Source organism: Cyprinodon tularosa, unplaced genomic scaffold (assembly GCF_016077235.1).
Source record: "Cyprinodon tularosa strain WSP-4 unplaced genomic scaffold, ASM1607723v1 ctg343, whole genome shotgun sequence".
Lineage (NCBI taxonomy): Eukaryota > Metazoa > Chordata > Actinopteri > Cyprinodontiformes > Cyprinodontidae > Cyprinodon > Cyprinodon tularosa.
In genome coordinates, this window is record NW_024039056.1 from 568761 (window position 1) to 585533 (window position 16773).

Here is a 16773-nt window from a genome sequence, read left to right on the forward strand (position 1 = left end):
GCTTTAGTAATAATACTTGCATACGTTATTGGACTTTTTTATGTATAGAACAGAACCTCAACAGTACACTTTTAAATCCATTTTTTATTATGTGTATAGTAATGTGATTAATTGTAATAAAAATGTGTATTCATTGCCCAGCACTAACATAGTTTAACTTAGTAACAGACATCTGCTTGTTGATCATGCTGTGGTACAAGGTGGTGTGGGTGGGCGCTGAGGTGCAGACTGCTAAATGAGGCTACGCCATGATCCTCTGTCTCTACATCTTTGTGCTTGAGATGAAAGTCTACTTTGTGCATCAAAACTTCAAAGCGTACAGCAAGAGCTTGGATTCTCTCACAGGAGAGCCTTTAAACTGATGTTTCAATTTCCAGTGCTTTGTATGAAAGATGATTTTCAATTGTCATCTGACCACCACATCTAAGACAGTCTTTGATATCTAAGGAAATATCCTAATACTTTGGAGGGTCGTTCAGTAAGTGACAGAAGATGTGCCTGTATGTAAGTTTTGCTAGTAAGTTTTCTCATCATATTATCCTTCAGTTACTGTAGTGTGGTACTGGACAGCCTCCTGTGATGGTGGATGACAATAGGAATTTAAGAAATGATGCCCTTCAGTAACCTATTTTGTTTTTGTGTACACAGATCAGCTCTCTTTTCTTGCTTTTAGTTCCAGCCCTGAACACGACGCTGCTTATGTGAGACCTCCCTCCAAATAAATTGTCTTCTATATGGCTTGTGGAACATTGCTGAGGCACTTCTTATGACATTCTTTTTGCCTTTTTTTTCTTTTTTTTTTTCTAAAGTGCAGACACCTGGAGTTGGATACAACAACTAGTAGTTGCCTTAAAAACTGATTACTCCACCTGAGCTGATTTTCCTTTGAAGCTCCCCCAGAGTTAAAAATTTTGGCTGCTTCTCTGGTATATTACAATCAGAAAAAGAATCAAGTTTATTCCCAAGTAGGTTTGCACTTACAAGGAAATTTGACTTGGTGTTGATGGGGCAGACAAATTACAGAATACAGAATAAAATAATAATAATAATAAAATTATTATTAATAATAAATAATAATGATGAATAATAATAAAAATAATAAAAAATAAAATATAAATAATACAATATAGTATATACAATATATAGTATAGTGTGATATACTATATACACAGTAGACTGTGCATCAGTGTAACGCAGGAGGTCTGGAGATGCTTCTTGTTCACCCTTTCAGTTTAAATATGGCCATGTCATGGTAGATTAGGTGTTTTTCTATACTTTTTCTGCATTTCCTTTGGTTTTCTTGATGGTGTTTGTTCACTGTTACTCCCCAATGAATATTTGTGAGATACAAATGTAGTATGTGTACTATTGGTGGCTCCTGATGGCAATTAGGTGAACTAAATTTTCTTTAAGAGTATCAGACAGATACTATGGAACTCAAGAACTGACAAGGTGAAAAAAGTATAGCCTGCACACAAATCTTTTTTCAATTTTTTTAATGTTGTCAGGTTTCTGTTATGTTTTTCTTTTGAGTATCCAGTTTTGCTTTGCTCCTTGTTTTCTGGTTTTAGTGTGTTAATTCTTAGTTAATTGAGTTCTTTGATTCTTTTCTGAGATACTGTCTTAGTCTTGGTTCTGTTATATTTTTCTTTTTAGTGTTCAGTCTTGCTTTACTCCTTGTTTTCTAGTGTTAGTGGTTTTATTTTTATTTTGCTGTGTTCTTTGGTTTCTATCCTAGTCTGGGTTCTGTTATGTTTTCCTTTGAGTGTTTAGTTTTCTTTTCTCCATGTTTAATAGTCCTAGTAATTTAATTATTTTGTTGTTATTTCCAGTCTTCCGGGTTTCTTTTTGTTGCTCTCTGATGCCCTCTGATGTTCTCCTTCTTCCCTAGCTCTTTCCCTCTCTTGTTCTGTGCACACCTGCTCCCAGTTTCCTCATTAACCCTCTTTTTGTCTCAGTCTGCTCCTATCTTCAGTTCCTCTTTGCTGGGTCCTCATCATACACCGTCCAACTTCGTCTCTCTTAGCCTTCCTCCTTGAGTTTTTGATTCCCTGATGTCTCCATGGTTTCTGGTTTTCTTTCTACTTATTTTTCTTATGTTTTGAATTTTGGATTCCTGGTTTCTTGTTTTGTTTGTTACTCTTCATTAAATCTACGATAAATTCACCTCTGCCTGCCTGCCTCTGCTTTTGGGTCAACTAACCATAGCCTAATCGTGACAAATGTATTCCCTGCCTTAAAAACTCCCTAAACAATTCTTTATCTATTATTCTTTTATTTATTAGTACTGATTATTCTTTTTTTTTATATGAAAAATTGTGTATAATGTTGCATTGGTTTTCTTTTCATTTCAATCTTAAAGAAGTAAGAGAAAGTTGGTGTATCTACTTTGAGATGGAGTATTCTAACATAGATACTTCTGTTTACCCAGCTGGGCCAATTAGGGATTATCCTCTCATAGAGGAACAATGCTGCTTCCATCACTACAGTGTTAAGACATTCACTTGCTGCCTCATGAATTGTGGTAATTGACAAGTCAAAAATATTGGTTTTCTATGCGGTGTGCGGCTGCACTCTTCATCCAACTGTGTAATGACAACTGAAGATAATCGCAGTCAATCTCTGCTTTTTTCCCCTCTCACCACTATGAATGGATATGACTGCCAGCTGTGGGTCAGCTGACAGCTGGCGTCATGATGGTTTACAACCTTTATCTGATCTTTTTTTTTTTTTTTTTTTTTTCATTTCAGGCATAAGGATGCTTCATGTATGAGAAATAAAGTCAAGTGGAAAGCTATTGGCCTTTCCTTGCGTTCTCATTGACTGTTTCCTTTGGATTTATTGACCATTATTTAACCATGACAAGTGAAGTAATGGAATTTATTCTTCTTGGGAAACTAAAATCAGTGTTCTTCCTGCTGCAGTTCTTAATATATTTCAGCTGTTATTATAAACCCACATACTAGACCTGGCATTAATGCCAAGCGGTGTTTAAGGGTTGTGGCAGCACTGAGAAGGGGTGGTTAGATAAATGAATCGTTGTATAATGATAGGTCACAGGTATGATTTTCTAGACAGAGCAGCACACCCCTTAACAGCCACCTGTCCTTGAACGGGACACTAACCCACTACCTGATGATGATGGAGCAAGCTATGCACTGGAAATTCAAATGAGGGGATGGCTTGTCTGTTCCTTGGTGGAGTAGATATGTGATCTTAATGGTTTCTCCATCTGACTTCAGTATTGGAGAGATACAAATCCTTTATTATTCACTGTTTTATGCACAACAGAGAATTTTAACTTCTTGATTAAAAATCCCTGTTTCATAACCATTTAGATGATCGAAGCTTGTCTATCATTAGAATTTTTAAAGTTGTATTATTTATTTTAAACATCATGATTACATTGGGAGTTATCTATCTTTCTCTTGCTCTCTTGTTTTGTCACAGTCCTGGTTCTGTTAAGTTTTCTTTTTATTATTCATATTAACTTTGCTCCATGGTTTGTAGTTTTATTCCTATTTTGTTGTGTTTTCTGGATATATTTGAGTTCTTAGGTTTTTATTTATTGCCCTCTTGTGTTGGTCTCCTTTTCCCTAGCTCCTTTCTAGACTCCTCTCTTCCCACCTGCTCCCAATCAGCTCGTTAGTCCTCTCTTTGTTCAGTATTTCCATAAATACTCTCCTTGTGCAGTTCCTCAGTGCTGGTTCTTTGTCTTACCTCGTCTTTCCTCATCTTACCCTGGCTTCTCATGATTGTTTTCCCCTGATATCTCCATGATTCTGGTTTGTGTTACATTTTAAGTTGGATTTTGTATTCCTAACTCTGTTAACTGTTACCATTAAATAAAACTGCGAGAACTGACCACTGCCTCCTCTGCATTTGGGTCCCCAAAAACCAAAACCAAACCCTGACAAGTTTACTTTTAGCATTTTTTTTTTGTTTGTTTTTTAGATAATCCTTTATCGGGTCAATATCAGATATGTTAAAATTGTAATGATGGGACTTGAAATTCTCTGCTGCACATTTAATCAGCTCATTTTAATAGGATGGAACCAAACCATTTTGCACCTCTTAACATTTGTTCCTGCAAACCCACCTGCAACATGCCACTTACTGCAAGTGCATACAAAAAAAAAAGAAAAACTAGTACCCTTTATTTACAATCTTTGAAGATCAGGGCCCAAGCGTTTATATAGAAAAGGCAGAAAAATAAAGAGAAAAATTCAAGAAAAATATCCTTACATAGCATACCTGTTCAAAAACATTTAGTTGATTTTTTTTGTTTGTTTGTTTTGCACTATTGCGCACCTCTTATACATGTCTTGGTAGTTGTGCTGTGCTCTGAACAGCACTGAAATGTTACCAGGTTTGGATATCTTTAACCTGAAATGTTAAATGTATTCCTCTGTAATGATGCCATTTGGTCACAATTTTTTTTCTTACAGCATCTGATGCCTTTAAAAGGCAAAGGTGCTAAAATTAAATTACAAATAAGGAAAACACTACGCTTTTAGCTTTAAATGCACTGCTATTTGATTTGGGTTTATAGAGTCAAATATAAACAGAAAGAAAGGCAAACAGCAGTTTCTCTTATAATCCTAGGGTGTTTGTTTAGAGGTGCCTATGTCTCTGATTTATCAATTTCCTTTCTCTCTGGTTGTTTCCATTTTGATTGATTCTGCAGTTTTTGGTTTAACTTCTTGAGAACTTCAGAGATTTTGAATCATCTTTGAAAGATTCATGGTCACAGCTGTTCCTCATCTCCAGCTGATTGCTTGCACATGTTTTGTCATGCCATTTTCTAATTTCCTCTCTTTGGTTGTCATTGGTCACAATCAGTTCAATATTTATGTTAGCTTTTATGTTAATCATGACAAATGCATTTTTTTGTCAATGAAGTTGGTTGGTAATGATCAATTAAATGAATCGCCATTGAAGCCGTAATCAATAATGGACCCTGAATTGTTTCAACTGAGGAATAAGAGATAGTTTCAAGAGATGTCATAGTGTTTTATGTTTTGTTTGTTTATTTTTGTTGTTTTGATGAAACCAAGATCAGAAATAAAGACTACCGACAAATTTCTCCTGAACAACTGTCTGTTGTTTTTATTCTTTTTTTGTCTATAATAATCACTATGCCTTGTTCTTAGCTTTTTGATAGGGGTAAAGTTTTTTTGTCCAGTTTCAGGCACACAAATAAACAGCAGAAATCAGATATTAAAGTAGTTTAGTTTCAGGTCTGATGGGGATCTTTTATTTATGCAAATATCTGAGGTTTTTCAGAGAGTATCACACACCATACTCAGAAATGTTCCCTTGACAACCAAGAGCAAAAGCTTTAGAAACACAAATTCCTATCTTGTTTGAAAATACATTACAGAGCAAAATTCAACACAGTGGGCTATACCACAGCCCTGCTTAAGAAACCCATTCAACAAAATCTTTCAGTACATGAAAAGTAATACCCCCCTGCCTCTGAAATAACAGAGTAGTAACATCTTAAAACAGTTCCTTCTATTGCCTACTGTTATTCAGTTGCCTATTCTTCTAATCCATTTTGTACCCCGTGTTTACAGTTATCAGATAAATTTAGCAGAACACTATCTAAGAAAGCAAGTTGTGAAGCCAAAAGACAAGCTTTAGTTCCAAAAGGTAGGAGCAAGGTTGTACGAAACCAGCCATGTGAACAAAGATTATAGAGAAAGCAAAGACAGAATACAAATCAGAAGAAAAGAACCCCCTTGGGCAAGTTGCCAGATCATCATTTAAAATGAATGGCTACAATGCTGTCGTGCTCCATCATATTGTTGACTTCATAAAAAAGGTAGAGTAAGAAAATGTTATGTTTAATAAAAGAAAATATTTTAAACAACAAGATCAATCAAATCACTAAAGTAAATGCATTTGTTAATTTTTTTTTTTTTAAGACCATAATCCAAAAAGAAGAAGAAGAATTTCCTTGTACTTAGCGTTGACTTACAGTACTCTGAAAACGTAGCAAGAACAAAAGCCAAAACCCTGATCAGAGTGACATTAAGTGGGTAACAGGGAGACCTGATGAGGAATGAATGGAAAACAGAAGGAGTGGTAATTACTGAGGTGAAGACAGATGAGTGATTACAACAGACTAAAGCTGTGATGGAGGAGGGATCAGAAATAGCTGAGGAAGGCGAGCTGGCGTGACATAAAATCAACAGAGGAAAACCATGATGATGATGAAAAAACAAAGCAAAACCAGAATACTAATAACACAAAGAACAGACCGAAAATATTAATACGAAACACAAGGGTCTACATACATACACAAGTATGCACAAAACTAACCTCAAGGTCAGAAAACCAAAACAAAGGTCAGAATTTTCAACAGCAGTTTCATGAAACAAGAAAAAACATGACTTATTTGATCAACAGCCAGCCTGTCACAGATTGCTTTTTTTTTTTTTTTCGTGAATGCAGAACGTGCAGTCCACTACAACAGAAACAATATAACCTAGACTTGAGTATGTGATTTTTTTACCCCATAATAACATTGACAGTTATTTAAGATTTTTATACTGAATCTCTTTTACAACTGTTATTCATCATTTATTTTTTTAAGCAATTTTCTTGACACTTTTTGAACTTCTCCAGGATGTTACGCTTACATTTTCTAAATCGATGATTTGCATACTTAGAAATAGTTTTTATTATTATTATTGTTATTTTTAAGTTCAAACGTTTTAGATCAGGAGCGTCAGTAATCACTGAGTATTAACACAGATTCTTAATTGAGATTCAGATATAGGTCATCTGACACACGACTACGCTTTCATATAGACAGTTATGTCTGGGTGTATATATATAACTAAAGAAAGTACGATAGCTGCTGTGTCCACTATAATCTACCCAGTTTAATTTTAACCCACAACTTTCCCCCTGATCTGTCTGCTGTGTGGTCTTTAATGATGCTGTTTGTTCTCTCATGTTCTTGAGCAAACCCCTGAGGCCTTCACAGAACAGTTGCATTTATACTGAGAATGAATCACACACTGCATGCTAATTACTACTGTTTACAGGATTTCTCAAGTCATTAGATTGCACTAAATTTTAATCAGGTGTGTTGCAGTAATGTGGACTAAAAGCAAAAATACAGAAGACCTTAAAATTATCTTAAATGTCATAAATATTTTCCCATTTTATTTTACAATGATGCGCTACCTAATGTAATGTCCCATGCTTGTCAGGAGGCCAAGCAGTCTTGGAGGTGGGACCCACACCAGTTGAAAGAAGTAAAGAAGTACATGCACAAGAGTTTTCAGCTAACAAATCTTTAATTGTTTCTAGTGCAGGACATCAACCAAACCACACCAACTACAAGAACAATGGCAGATGTGTTTCTTATATAGAGTTGGAACTAAATTGTAAGAAACCATTTTTAAAAAGATGTTCAGCTGCGCAATAACAAGAAAAAGAAAATGTGCTTTAAATTAACAGCTAATTAAGAAATACTTTTACCAATAAATACAGAAAACAGATATTTCAATTCAACCCAAACAAATACTGAAACTCAATACAGAAAACACCATACATGAGATCAACCTCCCCCCTTCAATTATCCAATGTTGCAGTCCCGTACACACCTGCTTGGAGAGTGAAACAGCAGAGGTGAGTATTTCATAATGAGTTTTGATATTTTGACTCTTTAATCCTTACATTTTCCTTTTATGAAGAGTTAAAACAATGATAATGAAGATGATAATACAAAAATGAAAACAAAATGTGGCCAACCAAAGAACCATACCCCAAACAAAGCCACTTGACCCAAAACAACAAAAATAAACCAATGTCGAAAACCAGACGCTGTGTTTAACTGCTACTTTAGCCAATATACAGGTAACAATGGCTCATTGTTACACGTTCAAATTAAATCATAATAAAATAGACTATATTTAATGGTTGTTGTTAGACCAAATGTGAGGTGAAGATTGCATTTTTGCAAACTGCCTGCAGAAATGTAGCTTTAATGCTAAATGAAACAACTTTTGCAATGCTGAGCTATAAAAAAGGAAGTGACAGTTGAAAATCAGGTCAATAAGTAAGACAGAGGAAAGCAGAGAGAAAGGAATTATGGTGGTATTAAGTAGCTAATTGGAAGTGACAACAACAGGTTACTGGTAAACATAGTAAAATCTGTGACAAATTACCAAACCAAGACACAGTAGACTTCATCTTTAGCCTGCTTCATCTTTTATATGGTGGTGTCTTTAAGGTTCTCATCAAGGTGACCTTACTGTCTATTATGCAACATGATATATAACAAACCTGTTTGCTAAAGGTTTATGGTGTTGTACTAAATTCCAACACGGTTTTATTTTTTTAAACAAGCCATGTTATTTCCCTTAATGCTTCTGTAGCACTGGGAGGAGATATTAAAATGCATGTAATTGCTGCAGGTAGTGGGGCACAATTATAGAAGCATGTACCGGTGGATGAGCTTATCGGATGTGCCTTGTGTTTAGACTGCAAAGAAACCTCCTGATCTACACTTACATAGATAATCTAAAGAGCACTATATATATATATATATATATATATATATATATATATATATATATATATATATATATATATATATAATGTTTTATCTGCACATCTCCCCAGATAAATATATGGAAGAGCTGCTCTGCTGTGGCAGCTTTAGATTCAATGTCAGCAAGCTGTGAAAAGAGTGGAGAATTAACATCAGCACAGACAATTTGTACATGAAGCATAACAGCGGAAATAGGACACATAAATCACATTAGCTGTAACCCTCAGTCTGCCATCGATTACCTGCAGGAAAAAAATGGAAACGGTACGTCTCCCCATCCTAAAACATCCCCATTGGGCCTTTAACCACCAGAGGGGAATCATAGAGTGGATGGGCTTAACAACTCCCTCTGGAGCAATCCAATTCAATTGGAGGAAGGTTGCAGTAGGGAATTAGGAGGGCAGTCTGCCCAACATCACCTTACCACTTTTTAGCCATCCATGACAGAGGATCTGTGCAGATCTGTTCAGCCCCTGTAGCAATAACGCTTAACTGCTGATAGGAATAATTATGAAGTGGGTCAAATGTGACACAAAGGTGTGGATGCAGGACGGATAACTGTAGAACAAACCAGGATCCAAGTGTATTTGCATTTCATTGATTTCATTTTCAGCACTGTGTGGGAGGACCAGGGAATGGGAGGTTTTGAAATGATTGCCACATTATTGCCATATTCAAGAAAATCAACTGAGAGGCATTTCAATAACGATTTATGCTTATGAAAAGCTGAACATTACAGTTCATAACACTTAAAAACATTTCAACCATGCCCAACCTTGTGATGATACATTATGTAACATAATGCAGGTGGCACTTCTTTAAATAGTTGCAAAGAAGTTGTACTGAAAGATGATGTACAAACACATTCATACACTTGAAAATTCTTAACATGTTCTCAGGTGACAATAAAAAGCAGAGAGCTATAAGAAAGACCAGTAATAAAATGTGGAAGTGGATAGCTTTAAAGGGGAAAGAGGGCTTTCTTTTTCAAAGAAAAATGTGTCCTTCTTACTCTGACACCACTAAAGCCAGTAAAACCAACTACCTTCAGAAATTAATATATCTAGTAAATGGAGTCTACATATCTGCTTGTATTTTACTCTCAGTATGCATTCAGCTGTGCCATGAAGACATTGAGGTATATTAAGGTGCATTTATGGGTAACATGAAAGTGGTAAATTTTTTGCTCATTTCGCCTGATTTAGGTCACTTGGTATCTTGGTAAATGGTAAATGGCATGTACTTATATAGCGCCTTTTTCAAGTCAGATAACTTGACCAAAGCGCTTTGCACTACATTCCTTCATCCATTCACGCACACACTCACACACTGATGGTGGCAAGCTACATTGTAGCCACAGCTGCCCTAGGGCTCACTGACAGAAGCGAGGCTGACGTACACTGGCGCCACCGGGCCCTCTGACCACCATCCGTAGACAAGGCAGGTGGAGTTTCTTGCCCAAGGACACAACGACAATGAAAGTTGGAGCCGGAGCTTGAACCGTCAATCCTTCGATTTCAGGGCCCTACATCCGACGCCACTGTCGCCCTTCCCACATCTTGCCTCTCTCTTGCATACTATTTATTGTTGGTCATTCAAATGAAAGAAGCATTTGAGTGAACAAACTGAATCGAATCAATGTCATTTACTGATTTGTTATTTACTAAGTTTATTTAAAATGAGAGAAAACTGGTCAGAAGGGAACTTCTGGGTTCTGTGACAACATCAGTTACTCCAGGCTGACAACCCATGTTAGTCTGTAATACCAAAGATCTACTGGCAAAACTAAAGTGAAAGTAAGCTTTTCAAAACTAACCTACCCAGCAGAGAAATACTGCCAAGAAATGATCCTGCAAGTAACTGGTTTACCCACTCTGCTACTGTACAAATCAGATGGTTCACTTATCCAAACAGTGTGCAAATCTGACTGCGACAACATTCTTTGCTTGCCGAGCAGATAGCTTAGAGTCAAGATTCGTGCCCCCGATTCCCTCACTTGCATTGTGTATGAACCAAAGGCGGATTTACTCATGCTGTATGGCTTTGCAGTAGCTTAAACACGTTACGCCCATGTAGTGCACAATTCAAACTGTGAGTTTGCTGTTTTTAAATACACTAATAAAAGGACAGAGTGATATTTCAATAACTTGTGTGAAAAGCTTTTTATTAGCACATCTGAGAATGTATCTTTTTAACAAGCAATAGACATTTTTTTTAACCGAAAGTCATAGTAAAGTTATACTTTTCATTCACCAGAACTTCAGAATAAGGTAAGGTAGCAGCATAAAAAGTTGGTCTTTATTACCTTTTTTAGCTGCTAGGGAGCATAAATGGCTGTTAATGTTCATTGATTAGCACACTTAATGCCATTAAGACTGTGCTTCATTCCTAATTTAAATGTAAGTGAGCAGAAAATGCAGTTAAAGGTCTGTAAATAAAACACTAAATCAAACTTAAGTCATACCTAATGCCCAATTTTATTGTAAAACCAAAACTAATTGCATGAACTCAGTCATTCTACAATGTGAACTGATTCTAATGATCCACCTCACTAAATGTTATATTAGTCATGAAAAATGTGGTTCCCATCACTAATATAGTTTGCGAGGACTGCAGGGAAAATCTGTCTAGCTTTCTGCGGTTGATACAAACTTCCAAATGTGCAAACACAAAAAAAAGATCTGACAGAAAGACACTACAAGCAAAACATTCTGCAGTCACTGAAATAGAAGCAAAAACTTTCTATCAACGTAACAAATGCAAAGAAAAAAGGCTGCAACGACAAACAAATCGCTGTAAGCTAAACAAAAATTCTGAAACAGAAAGAAAATTATGCAAATAGTAAAAACAAGAGCAAACTGGCCAAAACAGAAGTACTCCGGATGCAAAATAACTATCTTGTTATTTTCAAATACAGTAAGACTATGTCTTTGAAAATGAAATTAAAGATAACAAACCTCTTCTTTCTTCCTTGCTCTAAAGTTTGACTTTTATATCAGACCTTGTGGTCTGATATAGAACAATCAATAGTTTGTTATTTTTTTGACTCCCTCTATTGGTCTGGAGAACTTTCCTTTTGTGCCTCACATGATACATGTGTTTGCAGCTCGTTTTGCCGTTTAATGCATGTTTTCATCAGTTTGCAGCTTTTTTTTTGTGCTTACGTGTTTTTGAGTTTGCTTCACAGTTTTGCAACTTATTTTGTTGTTTACTTCTCGACTGGAACTGTTTTCACCGTAGCAGCTGACTGTATTATCTGATTGAATAGTCTCTGTAAAATGCTTGATATCAAAGATGGTAGAGAAATACCTAAATGACTTGCAAAAGCTTTAATAATTTTTGACTTAAGAGTGCCAAATACACATCCATTCCACTCTTTTTAAATAGATTTTGTATTATTATTATTGTCTTTACTCCTCATGAGCTATGTGCTATTTTATGTTTGTGCATTTTGTAAAATCCCATTAAGATACAATGTAGTTGATTTAACTGTTAAAATTTCAAAAAAGTTCAAGAGGTAAAAATACTTAAGTAAAGTACTGTAAATCAAATCAGATGACAAAAAAGGTTTATATTTTTTTTATATAGATGTATCCTTAGGAGTTTCAATCTCTTGGATTTTGGGTGACAGCTTTTATCATGCCAGATGAAGCAAATGTCTACAGCTTTTTCCTTTATCACAAAGTTCAGTAGAAAGATATAAAAAAAAAAAACTGGCTTGACATTAAAAATAAATTAAGACATTGGAGAATTCGTGTCAAGATTGATGGAAGAGTTTAGTCTCTTTAAAGTTAGAAGCAGCTCTCAGAAAAGAACGAATTGTAAATTACTGTTTCAGGATGGATATTCCACACTGTAGTATGAGTGTAGGTGCTTTATCTTTGGCAAAGTTTAAGAATAAATAATATCTGCAGACATCTATGACAGTAGAATTAATTTTAAACTTCTCTAATAATGATAAATCTGATGGTGTGACTTGATTGACACTAAAACCAGTCATGTCCTCATACTATCACCACAGAGATGAGTCAGCTAATCACATCCAGTTTCAAACTATTTATTAGACCATTAGATTACAAATTCTTTTAAGATCTTGGACTGTTGTTTGCACTGTTACCTTGCAGCACGAGAGTCTTGGGTCAAATTCTACCTGTAGTTTCCATCTTATCACTGTTATTGCTTGACGGACTGTGGAGCTGTTCAGGGTGTACCATGGTACAATGACCACTGGAGATGAGTCCCGGCACCTGTGTGACTCTTCAAGGATAAGTGGATTTAGACTATGGATGGATGTATAAATATAATAGTTTCTGTAACAATTTTCCACAGTATAAACTCTAAAACCCGGTCTGTCTAATTCATAAAAACACCTTCCACAGAGGAGCTGAAATAGTGACAAAAATGTCCCTGCTGTTGATGCTGTAGTAATATGACTGCTAAAGGACACCTCTGTAGTTTAGAACCTTTTTCCCACTAGTTGTCTCTTTTATTAATAACAAATGCATTAATAATAAGTGCAGTGGAGCCGCTGCCACTCTGGGATGGTTTGTTTTTATGAGCTAATTAAGTTGCTCGTTCCCCTAAAAGGCTTTTTGTTAACTCTGCTCCAACTAACCAACTGAAACACTGCAGATTCCAGAAAACAAAAAAGATTCCCAGAATTCATCTGTGAGCATCTCAATGGGCTCAGTGTATTCCATGTTTATGAATATAAAGAGCTAAGGAAATGACATTTAGTTTGTTTTTGTGTTTGAAGACAAACAGCCTGCTGTGTGAACATGATCAGATAATCTGTTTTTACCAGATCAGAAAGTGCACTGGCCCTAATAAGATTTAAAATCATTGATGAATTATTTGGTTGCATAGGACTTTCTATGGTTTCTACAATCCAATGAATTGCTGAGCAATACTAATGGGGCCATTAACCATGTAAAAAATGTTTTCATGGTTCCCAGACGTTGGTTGTAGACTGGAACATGTTGTATACATTGAAAGGTCAATTTTCTATAGAGCAACATTTTTATAAACGTTTACGGTTTGTGCTCTAGTGTTTAACATAAATGTGCTGCAAGTATGATGATCAGAACATATGGACCCAGAATTCAAACCAGACAACCAGTGTGAAAGCTCAACTGTTTAATTAAACAAAACTACCGCAGGTAGTGTCAGCAACTAGAGCATGAACCTGTGGAAACGGAGACAGAAGATTAGTGACCAAGTTAGCTTTACGATGTGCATCAATCACAAACAAAACTTTATAGTCAGACCTAAAGAAATGTCAGAAAAGCCCGATAAAATAAATAACTACCTTCAACTTGAATGTTCTCAACACAGTTAGAGGAACCTGCATGGTAGCATATAGGGTTTTACTTTTAAAGAGGTGATGTTAGTTTTCAAATCACATTTGGATTTTTCTCTGACATTGTAAGAGGAGACATGACTCATTTAGGAGACTTGCTTGTTAATATCAGAAACTCTCTTCAGGACTGTTTGTGTTTAATGGGGCGCATGTCAGTTTCTGAGTCTAAATGTACTTTGTAGTAGCTGATGTCTGGTTTTCTGTAAATAGTGGCAACTTAAAGAATTAAGGTAGATGTAAAGTGTAATCGAAAACCATGGTAACTTGCAAGTTTATGATCAATAAAATATATAACACAGCTGAAGTCTTTTCAGAACAAAGCATTCAACAGTGGACTTACATGATCTCCAGAAATCTAAGAAAATGCATCACTTAGTTAATGGCTGCACTTATCCTGTAGCATGATTGACAACACCTATTAATCATTAAGGCACAGCAATGATCAACCTTTCTTGTAAATAGAATAAAGGTTTTTAACATTCACCAACTATTTCATAGTTTTTTGTGAGGCAAAAATAGCAAATGATAATTGCAAGATTCATAAATCTGCACAGAAGAAAAAAAAAACATTACAAAGTTTTGAAGACTCAATAATAAATATTTGCAGCTAAAACCTGTGAAGGAATGATTAACTCATGACACAATATTTGACCTTTCACTTCTTTTCCAGAAAAAAATCTTACTCCAGGTCATTGGGGCAACATTGATATTTATTATTGCAAACTGAATCATTTTGTTTCTGTTTCAAATTAAGAATGAGCTTCTTATAGCTTACAATTGTAGAGCATATAAAGTTCCACTACTAATCCTTGTTTTAAAAAGAACTTCTGTAGAAATGTATCGTAAATAAAACAAAAAATGTACATAATGAATTATGTACAGAAAAGGAATGACTGTAAACCAGGTTTTTGATCAGCATCAGAATTCCCCCCAACAGGGGAGTCCACCAAATATGTCACCACAACATTTAGGGTTATTCAACTGCTATTCCACCATTGTCATTTTGCATATTATAAATATTCAAATGAGTTGTGATAAATTATCCTAATGATCAAAATAATAAGACTTTAGGGCAGTTACTTGCTGGAATGGGCTAGTGACCTGCCTGAAGAGTACAGTGCCTTTCTCCCATAGACAGCTGAAGATAGGCACCGAATTAGTCAGTGAACAATGTGATCCACTGCCAGGACCCTTGATGGATGGACGGACAGATTGCTGTCACTCTGGTCAGCAGAACGCCCTTCTTCCTGTTCCAGTAAAGCAAATTTAAAAACACCTAAATTGCAGTGGCTGACCTCGGTCTATGCACCACGGTTAAAACTGCAGGGTTTTGTGATATTTAAAAAAATATGCTGATAGATCATATCAAAACTTTAAGAAATATGAATGAATTTTATCCGGCAGTTCAACTGAAAAACAGGGATTGGTAAGAAGAATAAAATGATTTAGTACATGGTAGGGGACACTGAAGAGCCAGTTGAATATGAACCCAAAAAAACCCATTCATGTTGTCCATGACAGAATTTAATTTTAAAAGAACTTTTTAATGGGTATGGGTTACAACATGAACAAAATTTTAGAGGAGATTGTTGGAGCATCCGATAGTCAGTGAAAATATTAGGAGCAGATACATTTTGTATGGCTGATGGATGGAGCAGATAGCTCCACTGTTGCCTTGTGGAGTTTGATAGAAATTGCATTTCATGTTATTATGTAGCCTTATGGTGCTTTTGTACAATTTTTTGCTATGTGGTGACTACGGATTTCCAAATATTGCATAGATTCCCCCTAATCTGCCCCCAACAATCCCTATTTCAGATGTTTATACTGATTTCTTATAGTATATTCTGTGGGTTTTAACTTTTTTAGACAGAATCACTTGCATGGCATTGCTTAAGGGATAAAAAACAGCCTTTTAATATCTAGTATCTGTTCTAGAAGTACTTGCAAATAACTTTTCTTTGGCATGTCCACTACTGCTCTACATGTTTCACCTAAAGAGCTCAGATCTGGCAGCTGTGTATAGAAAAATTATCCTGCAGATAATTGCGAGTTTTGTCATGACAAAAAAAGCTTAAAATGTGTTTTTGATTTGTTCACTAGCGGTCCTTATTTAAACTTACTAAATAGTTAATATTTGCAAAAGTGTATGACTTGACTTTGATTTCAATGTCCACCAGGGCTCATTTAAAAGAAAGAATCCTGTTATCCTGGCATCACTCTAGTAAAGCCTCAGTATAATTTTAATGAGGAAGATCTTTTCCCAGACGTCTGCATTTGTTCCTGTCTGTACCACCTGCTTTTAAGAAGACAGTTTTGTTTGAGTCATTGCCATTCTCATGATTTTTTCTGACCCAATTCTTCCAAACAATCTCATCTTGGTCCCTTGATTTAGAAATCCCATGAGTTGTTGTTTTTCGTTTGAACTGCCTTTAATGCAGCAATGATGTCTCAATCAGAGTTTCCATCAGCCATCTAACCCAATTTCACCAGGGGTCTGTCCCATTTTCTGTTATCAGTCATGACATATTTTTACTCAAAAAATCCTGTTATTAAAGAATTCTTTGTCTCTTAACCTTTTGACTGATTAATTAAATATCAGATTAATTATTTCTTGCAAAAGTGGACACAACATGACTGCTTAGTAAAGTTATTATAATAACAATAAGGAAAATCCAAGGTTCCAAATATTGGTGGGGTTGTGTTTTTACTAATCTAGCATATAGCATATATTTACGCATTATAAAATCAACTGTTAAGGGGTACTTTTTTAAAGAGACTGTTAATTTTTTATTCCCTGCTGCTGAGCTTAGTAGCCTAATTATACCATCTGAGCTTTGTG